This window comes from Macaca fascicularis, chromosome 2, assembly GCF_037993035.2.
Source record: "Macaca fascicularis isolate 582-1 chromosome 2, T2T-MFA8v1.1".
In the NCBI taxonomy this organism is placed as follows: Eukaryota; Metazoa; Chordata; class Mammalia; order Primates; family Cercopithecidae; genus Macaca; species Macaca fascicularis.
In genome coordinates, this window is record NC_088376.1 from 190,406,079 (window position 1) to 190,421,671 (window position 15,593).

Below are 15,593 nucleotides of genomic sequence, written 5' to 3' on the forward strand. Positions count from 1 at the left end.
TATAAATTCTCCTGACTTGGAAAAATTCATTACCATCTCTATTGAACAAAGGTTTTGCTGAGCAGAGATTCTACAAACTTGGGAATCTACAACCAGGAGTAAAATTCAAGCTACAGATTTGCCAGTGTAATACACTCAACCCTCAAGTGACACAAGTTAAAAAAGTAGTTTCCTAGGTAAGATGTCTTGGACCTGGGAAATTTCTGTCAAATCAGATGACACACGGTGACACAAGGATGGGCCACACCAGCTCCAAAAGTGAGCCTTTTAACTACAGCTGGAACTTCTATATCCTACTGACCTCCTGGCGTTCTAGCTGAGTCCAGCTCATGAGATAATTAATTCTTGAGACTATGAGGTTTGAGGTGTTCCATATCACACTAAAACTTATTTTTTGCAAACTTCTTAGCACCACACCATTCCTTCAAACATGTACACGTATATCTTAGTCAACTCTATGAGTGACTATTATTTTTGTTTCCTTACAAGAATGAAGTTCTTCTGAGCCACCAAATACATCATGACAAAGAAAGAAATGTTTGATCTGTTCTTGAAGGGGTTGGAGAGTGCTTTAGGGAAGAGTATCACCAAAGCGAACATAACAAATATATCTCTATCTCGTCTCATTTAAATATGGATTATCCAGTTTTATCGTTACAACACACTCATTAAGTAGGTCCAGTGTAATTACTACTTTACAGATAATGAAACTGAATCTTAGAAAACTGTAAGTCGAGTTCAATCACATTACACAGGGGCTACTTAGGATTCTAACTCAGGCCTATGTAAATCTAATATCTTTGCTTATTTTTTCTACATTAGAAAATTATGACATGCTATATATCATACTTACATATAACGTATATAAATACATATAGCATTAAACATACAGTATTTTTATAACATCACTAGCAAATGTAGGGAGCACTGAGTCTGTCTGTTCCTTCCCCACTGATTGTCTTAAGTACTTTGAGGTTGGTGAGTGGATGGGTGTGCATACATCTCTCTCTTTGGCCAGGTGTGTTTATTTGCAGCAAGTGAGACAGGAAAGGGAGAGGATATCAAAAGATAGGTGCTAACATTTCAGGAAAAAAGAGAGTATATAGAATGCCACAGAGTGACTCATTCCTAAACTTTACCTCCGTCTCTTTAGCCTAATTATATTACGTAGGAGTTCAAGTTAATACCTGAAATCTTCTTCCCTTGAATTGTTCTAATGTTATATATCTAGAGTCAAGAACTGACCTTTTTAAGGGTGTCTGGGCTGTATTAAGTTTTCTTTCCATAGGTTTTTAGGGAGCAGGTGATATTAGGTTACATGAGTAAGTTCTTTAGTGGTGATTTGTGAGATTTTAGTGCACCCATCACCCAAGCACTATACAGTAAACCCAACTTGTAGTATTTTACCCCCTCCTCCTTCCAACTCTTTCCCCCAAATCCCCAAAGTTCATTATATCATTCTTATGCATTTGCATCCTCATAGTTTAGCTCTCACTTATAAGTGAGAATGTATAATGTTTGGCTTTCCATTCCTGAGTTACTTCACCTAGAATAATAGTCTCTAATCTTATCCAAGTTGCTGTGAATGCCATTAATTCATTCGTTTTTATGGCTCAGTAGTATTCCATTGCTATATATATATAACAATTTATTTATCCACTCATTGATTGATGGGCATTTGAGTTGGTTCTGTATTTTTGCAATTGAGAATTGTGATGCTATAAACATGCGTGTACGGCCGGGCACGGTGGCTCAAGCCTGTAATCCCAGCACTTTGGGAGGCCGAGACGGGCGGATCACTAGGTCAGGAGATCGAGACCATCCTGGCTAACACGGTGAAACCCCGTCTCTACTAAAAAATACAAAAAAAACTAGCCGGGCGAGGTGGCGGGCGCCTGTAGTCCCAGCTACTCAGGAGGCTGAGACAGGAGAATGGCCCGAACCCGGGAGGCGGAGCTTGCAGTGAGCTGAGATCCGGCCACTGCACTCCAGCCTGGGTGACAGAGCGAGACTCCGTCTCAAAAAAAAAAAAAAAAAAAAAAAAAAAAAAAAAAAAAATGTGTGTACAAGTATCTTTTTCATATAATTACTTATTTTCCTCTGGATAGATACCCAGTTGTGGGATCGCTGGATCAAATGGTAGTTCTACTTTTAGTTCTTTAGGCAATCTCCAAACTGTTTTCCATAGTGGTTGTACTAGTTTACATTCCCACCAGCAGTGGAGAAATGCTTCCTTTCACCACATCCATGCCAACATCTATCTTTTTTTAATTTTTTCATTATAGCCATTCTAGCAGGAGTAAGGTGGTATTGCATTGTTGGTTTGGTTTGCATTTCCCTGATCATTAGCAATGTTGAGCATTTTTAACATCTTTATTGGCCATTTGTATACCTACTCTTGAGAATTGTCTATTTTTGGCCTTAGCCTACTTTTTGATAGGATTGTTTGTTTTTCTTGATAATTTGTTTGAGTTCCTTATAGATTCTGAATATTAGTCTTTTGTTGGATATATAGATAATGAAGATGTTTTACCACTCTGTCCGTTGTCTGTTTACTTGGTTGAGTGTTCCTTTTGCCATGCAAAAACTCTTTAATTAAGTTTAATTAAGTCCCACTTATTTATCTTTGATTTTGTTGCAAGGTCAAGAGATGAAGACCATCCTGGCCAACATGGGGAAACCCCGTCTCTTCTAAAAACACACAAAAAAATTAGCTGGGCATGGAGGTGCATACCTTTAGCCTCAGCTAGTCAGGAGGCTGAGGCAGGAGAACCACTTGAACTGGGGTGGCAGAAGTTGCAGTGAGCCAAGATCATGCCACTGCACTCCAGCCTGGCAACAGAGTGAGACCCTGTCAAAAAAAAAAAACAAAAACAAACAAACAACCAAAAAAAACCACTATTTTAACTGAATGATAATAGTAACACAACCTATGAAATGAGAACCTCTGGGACACAGCAGAGTTATTGCTAAGAGGAAAATTCACAGCCTTAAATGCCTATGCCTGGGCTGTTTTTAATATCCAAAGTGCACTATAGCAGAATTTTTTCTGAAAAATATAAATTTTCCCTAAAATAATTTTTTAAATAGAAAATCAACCTCATAAAGTGTCTGAGGTATCTTCAAACCTAAGGGAACTGTCAGGTTATCAATAGGAATTTTATAAATCTTCATTGAATCCTCAGTAACACAACACAAAATTTTACAAATCTTCATCAAATTCTCAGCAGCAAAACACAAAATTGCACAGGGATTACCTACCATGATCTACCATAATGTAGGTCAAACACATTATCATAGCTGCTAAGGAAAGTGTATGTTATATGTGTGCATGTGGGTGATACCTGTCATAATATTTTGCCACATGTTTATGAATAATCAAGTCCCAGACTGACTTCACATATCTAAAGAAAGACACACTGGAATCTAAGCATTCTAGTGGATTATGTGATTTAACCCACAGACGATTATTATGAATGCTTTCTCCATTCAACTCTCAAGCAAGTAGACTTCATCAATCATAGAACCAGTGACCACTGGGTTAAAATTGGCAAGTGTGCTTTCAAGCCTATTAACACATTGCCATAGGGGCTTTTTGGTTTGGTTTTTTGTTGTTGTTGTTTTCATTGCAAGAAGCTATGTTGTAAAGCACACTCATTTACCTTTGAACAGCCCTGTTTCTCACAGTGATTTTCCATCTTCCAGTTCCTACAATTATTAGACACTGCCTCAGAAATATAAAAGTAAGTACATCTGTCCTGAAGATGTTTTGCCTATACTTCTTCATTAAAAACCATATAGAACATAAAACAGTCCCCCAAAGATTACCAGTAATAATAAATCATATTGACTTTGTTATAATAATCAGAGAAAAAAAGGAGAAATTAGAAAAATACAGTTGTAGTTGGAATAAATTACTATAAGATTTTAATTAAATAATCTTTATCTGCTGTTTAAACAAATATTCTAACAAATAAAGATGTATGACACTCTATTGTAAGTTTTTTCAATCATGTATTCCTTTTTATTTTTTATAAAAATGGTATATTAGGGACATATACTTTAAAGTAATACATTCAAAACACCTGGATAAATTGTTGCAACATAGATTCTAATTAAGGTGCGTGCTGATATTTTGCATAATGCTGATACTTTTAGTCTGGGATCCTATTTTAAGTAGAAAGGCTATAGTAAGGAGCATAGAAATTTGTACCTGCTCCAGATAAACAATATCTGTCTGACCAAAAGATCATAATTATGTTTAAATGAGATAAGTCACTGCAAAGTAGTTCTTAATCTAGAAATATATAATGTAAAAATTTATTTTGATGAACAATTTCATCATGCCATTTATTTATTCAGCAGTGAAATGTATACCCTATTCAATTAACTATTTTATTTAACAAATTCTTATATAATCCTTAAATAACTATATAATGCATAAGTGAGTCCTTTCTCCACATATTCCGTGCTTATTAACTTTATTCTTTTTTACAGTAACCCTATAATGTTGTTGCCATTTTTATCCTTACTTTCCCAGTGGGTAAACTAAAATGTAGAATAACTGCATAACTTATGCCACAAAATCCATTAATTCTAACATTCCAGTGATTAGAATATTTCTAGATTTTCATTACAGGGTTACAAATTACACTATGCTAAGGTTTCTCATATCATTTGCTAAATTGATCCAGGATAGTCATATATAACGTTATATATTTATCACCTAATATATGCCTAGTATTCTGTATAGAGTTTTATTTGTTCTTACTGAATTTTATTATTAATCCTATGAGACATCTGCTATTATCACTAGTTTGCAGGTAAAGCTGCAAAGACCAAAACGAGTAGAGTAATTTCAATTGTAAATTCTGAGCAACCCCAGCATTCATATCTATAGCATTCAAGTTAGTCTTTAAATAAGTGTTTGTCATCTGAGCACGGTGGCTCATGCCTGTAATCCCAGCACTTTGGGAGGCCAAGGTGGGCGGATCATGAGGTCAGAAGATTGAGACCTTCCTGGCTAACACGGTGAAACCTCATCTCTACTAACAATACACAAAATTAGCCAGGTGTGGTGACGTGCATCTGTAGTCCCAGCTACTTGGGAGGCTGAGGCAGGAGAATCAATTGAACCCGGGAGGCAGAGGCTGCAGTGAGCCAAGGTCACGCCATTGAACTCCAGACTGGGTGACACAGCAAGATTCCGTCTCAAAAATTTAAAAAAAGGCATTTGTTGGCCGGGCTCAGTGGCTCATGCCTGTTATCACATTATCCCAGCACTTTGGGAGACTAAGGTGGGTGGATCACGAGGTCAGGAGTTGGAGACCAGCCTGATCAACACGGTGAAACCCTGTCTATACTAAAAGCACAAAAATTAGCCAGGCATGGTGATGCATGCCTATAATCCCAGCTACTCAGGAGGCTGAGGGAGGAGAATCACTTGAACCCAGGAGGCAGAGGTGGCAGTGAGCCAAGATCGTGCCACTGCACTCCAGCCTGGGTGACAGAGCAAGACTGTCTCAAAAAAAAAAAAAAAAAGTGTTTGTCATGTTGTTTCCCCAAAATAAAAATCACCTGAGAATGATAAAAAAAAAAATGAAAAAGATAGAATTCCTCCTAAAAATTGGAAATTTCTATAAAATATATGGAACATACGATTTTTGTTTTGAGACAGGATCTTGCTCTGTCATCCAGGCTGCAGTGCAGTGGCATAATTACGGCTTGCTGCAATGTCAACCTTCCTTGCTCAAGTGATCCTCCTACCTAAGCTTTCCCATTAGCTAGAATCACAGTTGTGCACCACTGTATTAGTCCGTTTTAACACTGCTAATAAAGACATACCCAAGACTGGGCAATTTACAAAAGAAAGAGGTTTAATGGACTTACAGTTCCACATGGCTGGAGAAGCCTCACAATCATGGTGGAAGGCAAGGAAGAGCAAGTAATGTCTTAGATGGAATGCAACAGGCAAAGTGAGAGAGCACGTGCAGGGACTTCCCATGTTTAAAACCATCAGATATCATGACACTTATTCACTATCACGAGAACAGCACAGGAATGACCTGCCCCCATGATTCAATTACCTCCCACAGCACATGGGAATTCAAGATGAGATTTGAGTGGTGACACAACCAAACCATATCATTCCACCACTGGCCCCTCCCAAATCTCACGTCCTCACATTTCAAAACTTATCATGCCTTCCGCAAAATCCTCCAAAGTCTTAACTCATTTCAACATGAACTCTAAAGTCCAAAGTCCAAAGACTCATCTGAGACAAGGCAAGTATCTTCCACTTATGATCCTGTAGAATCAAAAGCAGTCTAGTTACTGCTCAGATACAATTGGGATACAGGCATGGGGTAAATACAGCCATTCCAAATGGGAGAAATTGGCCAAAACAAAGGGGCTACAGGACCTATGCAAGTCTGAAATCCAGTGGGGCAGTCAAATCTTAAGTTTCCAAAATGATCTCCTTTGACTCCATGTCTCACATAAGGGTCATGCTGATGCAAGAGGTGGGTTCCCACTGTCTTGGGCAGCTCTACCCCTGTGGCTTTGCAGGCTATGGCCTTCTTCCTTGTTGCCTTCACAGTCTGGTGTTGAGTGCCTGCAGCTTTTCCAGGTTCACAGTGCAAGTTGTTGGTGGATCTACTATTTTGGGGTCTGCAGGATGGTGTCCCTCTTCTCATAGTTCCACTAGGCAGTGCCCCACTAGGGAATCTGTGTGGGGGCTCTGATCCCACCTTCCCTTCCACACTGCCCTAGCAGAGGTTCTCCACGAGGGCATCATCCCTGCAGCAAGCTTCTGCATGGGCATCCAGCCATTTCCATACATCTTCTGAAATCTAGGCAGAGGTTCCCTAACTCCAGTTCTTAACTTCTGTGCACTCACAGGCTCAACAGCATATGGAAGCTGCCAAAGCTTGGGGCTTGCACCCTCTGAAGCCACAGCCCAAGCTGTACCTTGTCCCCTTTTAGCCAAAGCTAGAGAGGCTGGAACACAGGGCACCAAGCCTCTAGGCTGCACACAGCAGGAAGGCCCTTGGCCCTACCCACAAAACTATTTTTACCTCCTAGGCCTCTGGGCCTGTGATAGTAGGGGCTGCTGCAAAGGTTTCTGACATGTCCTGGAGACGTTTTCCCCATTGTCTTGGTGACTGACATTTGACTTCTCATTACTTATGCAAATTTTTGCAGCCCGCTTGAATTTCTGGTCAGAAAAAGAGATTTTTCTTTTCTATTGCGTTGTCAGGCTGCAAATTTTCCAAACTTTTATGCTCCATTTCCCTTCCCCTTTGGTGCCTTAAACAGCACCAAAATCACCTCTTGAATGCTTTCTTGCTTAGAAATTTCTTCTGCCAGATACCCCAAATTATCTCTCTCAAGTTCAAAGTTCCACAAATCTCTAGGGCAGGGGCAAAATGCCATCAGTCTTTTTGCTAAAAAATAACAAGAATCACCTTGCTCCAGTTCCCAACAAGTTCCTCATTTCCATTTGAGACCACCTCAGCCTAGACTTTATTGTCTACATTGCTATCAGCATTTTGGGCAAAGCCATTCAGCAGGTCTCTAGAAAGTCCAAACTTTCCCACATTTCCTGTCTTCTGAGCCCTCCAAACTGTTCCAACCACTGCCTGTTAGCCAGTTCCAAAGTCACTTCCACATTTTTGTGTATATTTTCAGCAACACCCGACTCTACTGGTACCAATTTACTGTATTAGTCCATTTTCATGCTGCCGATAAAGGCATACTCAATACTGGGCAATTTACAAAAGAAAGAGATTTAATGGATACACAGTTCCTCATGGCTGGGGAGGCAGAAGGCAAGGAGGAGCAAGTCACATCTTACATGGATGTCAGCAGGGAAAGAGAGAGAGCATGTGCAGGGAAACTCCCGTTTTTAAAACCATCAGATCTCATGAGACTTATTCACTATCATGAGAATAGCACTAGAAAGATGTGTCCTGTGATTCAATCATCTCCCACTGGGTCCCTCCCACAACATGTGGGAATTCAAGATTATATTTGGGTGGGAACACAGCCAAATCATATCAACCACCATGCCCAACTAAATTTTTATTTTTAGGAACAGGGTCTCCCTATGTTGCCCAAGCTGGTCTCGAACTCCTGAGTTCAAATGATTCTCTTGCCTTGGCCTCCCAATGCTGGGATTACAGGCATAAGACACCACACCCAGCCTATCATTTAACATTTTTTATTTTGCACAATTTAAATAAGCAGATATTTTTTATTTATACTAGTTAAATAATACATAGCTCAATGACCAATAATTATTTAATTTATTCTTCTTAAAAAGATAACAATTATTTGCTGATAATTATATAAGATAAAAACCATAATAATTTTGAAGATAGGGATATTACTTCAAATTAACAAAATGCTTATAAGTAACTAAGTTTTCAGTTTAATGAAAAATCATATATGGGGGATTACACTGATGTTTTCTTTCTAGGGGACTATTCAAGATGCTCTTGATATTGATTTAATCAAATACAGTAATATATCTCTGTGTTGCTCACTACTGATTTAATTATCAAAGTTTTCCGAGAAATATCAGAGGGAAGAGACACTAGGACAGAGCAACTAAAAAAAAAGTAATGACCATTTCATCCTAAAAAAGGAATAGTATAAATAAAATTGTATCCGTAAACACAGAAGGTAAGAGGAGACAAAACCCTGGGAAAGGCAGTGCCACTAGAGAACAGGCAGATTGAGTAGGTGCGGCGGCCAGGCATCATTTACTCAGAGATGGTATTACTGTAGACAAACCAATCTGCAACTGCCAGTCAAAGACATAACCTTCACAGTCACCTTTTGCAAATTATTAGGACCGTATCCTCCTAATAATGGGGACGCACACCTTGGATATATATTGGGAGTGACACCTGGCTTAAAAGGCTAATCCACATTTTAAAATAAATGTTTCATACTGACAGTATAAAAAAATTAATTACTTTGGATTTTACTCTTTTTTTAATACTTCTTTCCAACATAAATGTTGGACCATTGATCTCATTCATTCTTTTCTCTCTCCTCCTCCCCTCTTCTTGTCCTAGACTCTTCCACTTTTTGTTTCTTTTTTCATCTTTTTCACTTCCCACAGGGTCCCAGTTCCCAACCAGTTCTGTATTTCCATCTGGGACCACCTCAGTTCCAGGGCAGGGTACAGATTAAACAAAGGCCAGAGCACTTCCAAGCAAGCTGATAATGTTAGGGCTTCTGCAAACAAATGAATTGTATATGTTTTCCCATTTCTGTGTGAGACTTAGAAGCAATTGACTTTCTCTCTATAAAATCTAAAAGCCTCTTTGTCTCTTCATGTTCTTAACCATGCCCCCACACTCCCATCGCCACCCCAATACACACACACACACAAAGCTCCGCATCACAAGAACCAGCAGCAATCCACAGAAATTTTGCCTAATATACTATAAGAGACCTAAAAGGAATTTACTAACACAACACACATTTTTGGTTTTGTTTTTAATGATCCTCTTACTCTCTATTCTTAGTCTACAGCCAACAATCTCTGCCTTCTCTGCTTCTTTCTCCAACATTAAGCCTTCTGGGCTCCCTCTTCTTCGTTCTTGGATCTCGCCTGCTCTAGGGATTCTCAATTCTTTTCTTTTTGTTCCCATCTTAATCTCTATACTTGTATGTACACACTGTTACTTAATACCATTTTAAAGTATGTCAAAGCTAGTAGATCAGGCACCATTTCGCAAGTGTACGAGCCATACACCTGCCAGCAGTTCGATTATAGAGACCTCTTCCATCACAGGCAGAGTGTAGATTCACCCTTACTGGAATAGACACCCATATTCTATATTTGTATTGCCTTTTCTGCCTTTTCTGTCTTTGCAATCACCACCATTTGTGGATTTCAGAAGCATAGTTCATTCTCATGGCATTGCATGTCACATTTTTTCTGATCAAGAAATTCATTTTACATAAAAGAAAATTCAGCAATGCACTCCTGTCCGTGTAATTATCTAGTTTCACCACATACTTCACTACCTGGGAATGTTTTGCCTGAGTGTGGAAAAACTAATTACACACTCTTTGTACAGGAGCTGTATATTCAAATAAATGAATATGTTATATTCACACAAATGATTTTTCAAAGACAAAAATATTACGTTGGTTTAAAAGAGTATTTTAGAATAAAAGCAAAATTCCAAAAAAATGTGTATTTAGGCCAGGCATGGTGGCTCACGCCTGTAACCCCAGCACTTTGGGAGGCCAAGGGGGTGGATCACTTAAGGTGAGGAGTTCAAGACTGGCCTGGGCAATATGGTGAAACCCCCTCTCTACTAAAAATACAAAAATTAGCCAGGTGTGCTGGTGCACACCCATAATTCCAGCTACTCTGGAGGCTGAGTCAGGAGAATTGCTTGAACACGAGATGTTGAGGTTGCAGTGAGCTGAGATTGTGCCACTGCACTCCAGCCTTGGGCAACAGAGCAAAAAACTCTATCTCAAAATAAATAAATAAATAAATAAATAAATAAATAAATAACAAAAATATGTATTGAAAAATCATTATACACCAAATACCTTGCATTAAGTTACACAAAAAGAAAGTTGGTAGAAACAACAAAAATTGATATAAACTCAGTTTTACTGGGAAATATAACATTCTGATTCTAAAAATTTACCAAATGTAAATAGAATAATCAAGAACTTAGAATAATTCAGTTAATCAGTAGGTTTTTAATTATTTATATATTGAACATTAAACAACACACAGGAATTATATACCCTTGTAAGACACCCATGAAATAGTAACCCAAGAATTTTCCATTCCCAAATACAAACACAATAAATTATCCAAATTAAAAATGAACCAATTACACACAAATCACAATGCAGTAAAGTTAAAAACACAAAATCAGTCACATCTTTATGTTCCTCTGAATTCAAGGCAAGTACATTGATTAAATTCATATACTAAACAGTAAAGATTGTATAAGTTTACCTAATTTCAAGAAGAGCAAAAATGCTTTTTTGCATAATACTAAAGTAAGAAATCTTGAAGAAAAGAAAAAGATAAATATTCTAATCAAAAATAAAGGAAAAAACATGAACATGCAATCCATATAGGAAAAAAAATGGTCAATACGCATAAAGAAAAAAAATCTATCTCAGTGGTGATATTTTAAAAAGCAATGAGACATTTCTTTTCAATTTCCATATTGTTCCAGATTTAAAGTTGTGATTATAAACAAGTTGGCAAATACATGGAAATATGTTCTGATGCTTTCTGCCAGTGGGTATGTAAATTCGTGTAATCTGAAGGCCAATTAGAAAAGCTACTTTTTTGTTTTAATGGTATAGGATGTTTTTCTAACGGCATGCAGAAGCAGATTGACCGAGAAGCTAATGACGCTGACACCTGATAGCCCTGCACCATCCTGAGCCTCCGCCAAGACTGGGAGGGTCCTAGCAATGTGTTCACATGGTCCATATGTTTTTCAAAAATTTGCAAAAGTGAGGGGATTTTTGGTTTTACCCATGAAAAATGCCTACTCCAATAAATTAAGTGTCAATGTAGGTTTCTCAATGGTAAAACTTGTACACATCTGGCAGAGGATATTGATAATGGGAAAGGCTACATGTGAGTGGAAGCAGGGACCATAAGGAAAATGCCTGTAGCTTCCTCCTAAGTTTACTGTGAACCTAAAACTGCTCTAAGTAATAAAATCTATTCTTGTAAATGCCCATCTTGCAAGACTGTATCCGTCTAGGCCCCACAAAACTGAATCTAACCTGAAGGTATGTTCTTATTTAAAAAACAAAGTGGAGGGAAAAGAAATAAATATTCAATTAGAAATTTCCCAATGGAATTATGTTTAACAGATTTTAAGAATCTCTGAGAAGCATATACAGTCCCTTCTGTAAAACTTATAATGTAGTTTTCCTTGTATATGTTAACTTTTTTGGCATTACTTCTACCATATCAGCATTTATTTTTTAAATTCATTTGGCCCCTTTTTTTACAACGTAATAGAACTGTTCCTACATATGCTAAATTAAAAAAAGAAAAAGTCAACATGTAAAGGATAATCAGGTATCCTGAATTTATATGAAGATTTTTTCTGTTCTATGAAGAAAGAGATAGAGGATTTCTCTGGAAATCCAGAATGTTAACAATATCAGTATTCATGGAAGCACATGTGAAGGTATGATGAGAACATAAGGATGCTTTGCCTTCTGTTGGAAAAAAATGTCACTTAACTATGTCCATAAAACAGATTAATTTAGCACAAATGAGTTTATGAATAGCATGAAAAATCAATCTTACTATTCTAAATTGTAGTCCAAATGTCTTATGGAATATAAGACATTAATTTTATAAGATGATTTAAAATCATCACTACACTACATTAATTTTATAAGATGATTTTAAAATCTAGCATATACATTTGTTAAAAGTTTGGTCTCATTTTCTTAATAAATATTCATAACAGTTTCTCATGGGCTTGCTATCAAATCAGTGGCTTCTCATCATTAACAAATGGCCACATGATGTTAAGTTGAACTGCCAAAGCAGCCAGTCTTTGGAGACCGCAGATGAACCTGGAGGAGGGTTTCTCTGCATTGCAGAAGATGGGACATCCCAGAATACTGATTCCTCCAGTCTTTTACACTGACCTCTTGGGCTGTAGGCTGGATTTAGGAAAACAATTCCTTTCTTCTTTTTCCTTCAAGACTGTACCTGATTAAAAAACAAATAGATAAAACGAATTCTACTAGTATAAGGGTAGTAAGCGTAAAGGAGGAACGTGTAATCTACACTGGAATCTATACCTTCTCAGAAATTGTTTTAGTGTCATACAAATAACACTCTTCCCATTCTTTTAAAAATGTGGATTGTATCCCACACTCCCAAACCCATGTGGGTAGAACAATCTTGAAAGATTGAGAGGCGCATTAATGAAAGTTACTATTTTAAACCAAACTCCTATGTTTAATGTATTTTTCTTTGTGCTGTCCAGTTATGTTCTATTTTACTTTGGTTTTCTATTATTTACAATATTCAGGTAGATTTTTAAAACTACCTAAGATTATTATTTTTATATATTAAATCTGTAAATTAATGATACCCATCCCAGAAGTTTGAGGCTGCAGTGAGTTATGACTGCCCCATTGCACTCTAGCCAAAGCGATGGAGTGAGACCCTGTCTCTAGAAAAATTAAATTTAAAAAAAATACCAAGAGATCACAAAACAATCCATAGAGCAAAAAATAAATGTACTTGTTATTATATGCTTTTTACATAGTTAGCAAATTACTATGAAAGGACATATTTTTCAAAAAAAAAAAAAACAGATCCATAATATTTCTAAAAGTGCAACAGAAGTTTTGAATTCTTACAATTCCTGTTTGGACAAATATTGTACCTTTTGAATAGAAAAAACTAAAAGAAAAAAAAACTGAGTATACATATTAAACCAGTGCCTATTCTAGATATAAAATCTTTTGCTTTGGGACTCTTTCCCAGAATAAAATATAGTAACAATTTATATTAAATTACCACAAAATAAATAATAAAAAGGCAAAGCATAATATAGGATAAGAACAGTTATATTGAAAAGGATCAGATGAAAATATAATTATCTCCCAGTGAACACACACATTCACAAAAAAAAAAAAAAAATCCACATCACCTGCCAGATCATTTTTCGTTTTTATGAAACAGGAAATTTAAAACACACAATTTATTCTACCTGTTGAAGTAATGTAAATGAGGGTGAGTTTAGTCCGATAACTCCACTCCTCTTTAGGTTTACCAAATGGAAAATAGGCCACTGGAGCATATATGCTATCAAATCAGGTTGACATTCAATCAAAATCTTATAAAATATCATGTGTCATAGGAAGAAAAACATAATGCAACAACTGTAATAGGAAAATAATGAATTATGAAAGTTTGAATGTTTTAGCTTTCCTGAAATAGGAAGGAAATATATACACATATAGTTTTAGTATTTGTGGCAAGCTATATGACTTAGTCGTTCTAAAAGTCAGTTTCTACATCTGTAACATGGATTTAATAATATTATCTACCTATTTATAAAAATACTATAAGATGATAATTGTAAAGAACTTATCTCAGTCCCTGAAACATGATATGCATTTATAAACATTAATTGTGGTTTGGTAAATTAGTTTGCTCAGACACAAAGCCGGGTCTTTCTGTCCCTACATCCATAGTTTTTGTTGCTGCTATCGGTTCGAATAAAACCAATTAAAGATATATCTCATTTTTCTTTTTCTAAATTCAGATAATGAAAAACAAACCTGAGTCTAATGAGGGTAATCCCATTATCAATACCTTCTGAAATTGAAATAACTGGCCTTCTCCATTAATCTACATATTTTGGGTTTTATCTCCACTGCCTGTGTTTCTACATTTGAAATATACAGAGGAACCTTAGTGTTAATAATCCAGAAGTAGCCTGTCCTATCTGAAGCAAATCTTAACAGATATATGTATCAATTTATTCCAACTCAAAAGCACTATTGAGCACCTACTAACTACAAAACACTCAGTGAGGCATTACACGTCAATAATCCTAAAATTTGATAACACATTGGAATTGATGAATGTGTAGGGAACCATGCATTCTCATCCATTACTGAGTATAAGTTGGTATAACTTCCATGAAGGCCAACTTGACCATATCTGTGAAAATTTTAGATGAAAATACCCTTTGAAACAGATTTACCCCTTTTTTACATTAGAGATATTGAAAGATTGCAGCATTATTTGTAAGAGTGGATGTGGCAACATACTAAATATACATCAAAGAGGAATAAGATATGCCAATTTTATTGCAAACATGCAACTCAATATAAGGTAACTGTAAAAAAGAAGGAAGGTATACCGTATGTAGTAATAGAAAAATTCTCTAAAGTTCAGGTTTATTGCTTAAACTAGGGTGATATTATGCAAAAATTATATATATAAAATATGCCCCCAAAATATAAAATATGCCCAAAAAGCTACTTTTACATTTGCCAACAAATTCAAAAAACAAATGTTAAAGAATACATAAGATCTAAGAAGAAGGATACTTATGGGGAAGGGAGTAGGAACTAGGCAAATGAGAGATCAAGTTTTCACTATATGTCACCTTTCCATTTTCTGCATTTGAAATGGTAAATATTTTACCATTACAAAATAATATTTTTGGATACTGACTACTCTGACTTCTACTAGCTGCTACTAGAAAATAAATTATAAGAGAACAAAGTAGGCAGCAAAGACATCAGTTAAGGTGGTATTGCAAAGATTCAGGCAACAGAGAGTAGAGTTGGTCCTGGATATATTTCAAAGAAATAGCAAAAAAGATTTGGCGAGATTGAATATGGAGTTTAAAACAAAGGGGAGTGTCAAAAGACGCATACGGGATGATATCACAGAAGACAGGATTTGTGAAAAAAATTTGAAGAAGTGCTTTGTTGGGGGGCTATGTGATGCTAGGAATAGAAAGAACTGAAATTAAGATAACATCGGTGTGTAAAAAGGATTAGGTAAGCTAGAGACTAGAGATAGTGGG